Source organism: Abramis brama, assembly GCF_963993115.1.
Source record: "Abramis brama genome assembly, chromosome: 9".
Lineage (NCBI taxonomy): Eukaryota > Metazoa > Chordata > Actinopteri > Cypriniformes > Leuciscidae > Abramis > Abramis brama.
This window is the reverse complement of record NC_139971.1, coordinates 27,235,488-27,237,181: the sequence shown is the minus strand read 5'-3', so window position 1 is coordinate 27,237,181 and position 1,694 is coordinate 27,235,488. Positions and strand designations below refer to the sequence as shown.

General features: G+C 36.1%; 1 protein-coding gene across 1 annotated transcript in view; it reads left to right on the top strand.

Moving 5' to 3' along the window:
• The first annotated feature begins 1,085 nt into the window (after window positions 1-1,085).
• Window positions 1,086-1,694, top strand: part of zfhx3a (zinc finger homeobox 3a) — a 25,694-nt gene continuing 25,085 nt past the window's right edge. Inside the window, exon 1 of the mRNA XM_084125013.1 lies at window positions 1,086-1,460. The gene's annotated coding sequence lies outside the window, so the exon portion shown is untranslated. The remainder of the gene's footprint in view (window positions 1,461-1,694) is intronic.

Below are 1,694 nucleotides of genomic sequence, written 5' to 3'. Positions count from 1 at the left end.
AGCAACAGCCATTCAAGCACGCGCGTGCACGGACACACACACACACACACACACACACACACACACACAAAGAACACAAAAGAATTATCATGACAAAAGACACAAGTAGAGTGAAAAACACTTCAACACTCGCTCCTTTCATGTAGAAGTTTTAATGAAAACAATTTTCTTCCTGCTCGTGCACAGATGAAACGTATGCCATGTGCTACTGGTAAAATATTGATGCGATTATTATTGAGATGTTGTTGTTGCCTATATGCAATGCTCCTTTTACTCGACCTTAAAGATGTTTTTCATATATGCTATATATGTACCCTATTTGAATGTGTACGCTGAATTGTAAAACTTTGGACATTTTATTTCCTTTGTAAAATATTGATCATTATTAATAATAGTTTTATATCTATTATTATTTATAATGTGTATTTTTATTTATAGGGTACAACATTTCCAATACACTATTTAAAATGGGTTCAGATGAGTTTTTATTTAACGTAACGCTTAGAGACACTGGGATACATTGTGTAGTATACAATTTTAATTATAATGTACACTAATGAAAAGCATTTATAGAATTTAAACGCATAAATATGAAGTTTTGTAAATGTAGGCATATTTATCTTTATGTCCATCCTCGAACAACGACTGGTAAAATTAACCGCTGTTTTGATGCTCAAGTTTACAATTTTACAATTTGCGTTAATTATCTTGAAAATCGCATCCAGTTGCATGTCTGCCCAATTATCATCCACTAAATCTATGCAGTTTAAGCATAAATGCACTTTTTACAGTAGCGCTACAAACTTTCCACTAGCCCTATTGATTGTCAGAACCTGATTTTTAGGATTTGCAGAGCATGCATGATTATGATCATAAGGTTCCTCCTTCTCCATTGGTGCATAGCTACTCATCATGTGAGTATTAAATATTGCTATAAACGTTTCTATTTTTCCTCATCCACCAGCTTCTTATCTTTTGGCACCTTTGTTGTATTATCCTCCTTTATTGTTTGTTGTTTATGTGCAGATGTAAAATTGTCCTATAGTCTAATTCCATCACTATATGACCCCCCCAAACACACACACACACATACACCTCCCTCCTCTCTTTCTCTCTCCCATCCTGGAATCTTATTGATCCAGGAGGAGCTAATTATCTCTTCCCCTCGTGACTGTGTAATCAGCACATGCGCAGTGTGTTAATTCCAGCCATTTTTTGCACGAAAGTAATTAGCAGGAATAAAGACCGGACTGATTTTTTTTCACTCTCTCCTCCTTCCTCGAACCGAAGCCAGGGCGCGTCTGTCGTCTGCAGTACAACCAAAAACAAACCCTTTTAAATGCTTTAAGGAACAGTCAAATACCTCGTTTAACTTCAGCGGCATGATGTGTGAACGCATGCATCTGCGCGAATGGGATCTATAAACGTGTTTACCGGAATACAAAGCGACGCGTCCAAATGTAAGTTTGTATCCGATGACTGTTCTTCAATCTTAGCCTATAGTTGATTCTTCTTTGCTCAGATTTGATTCTCGCTATTTACAAAAGTATAAAGCGTAACAATAATGAACTACATAATGCATGATTATTTTGCATCCCTGCTTGTTTTGTTATTGATCTTTACTAGTTGCTGTTATTACATATGTATGACATAGTCGCGAATGTAAAGCGCACCCTATTCACTTTCTTTGATGT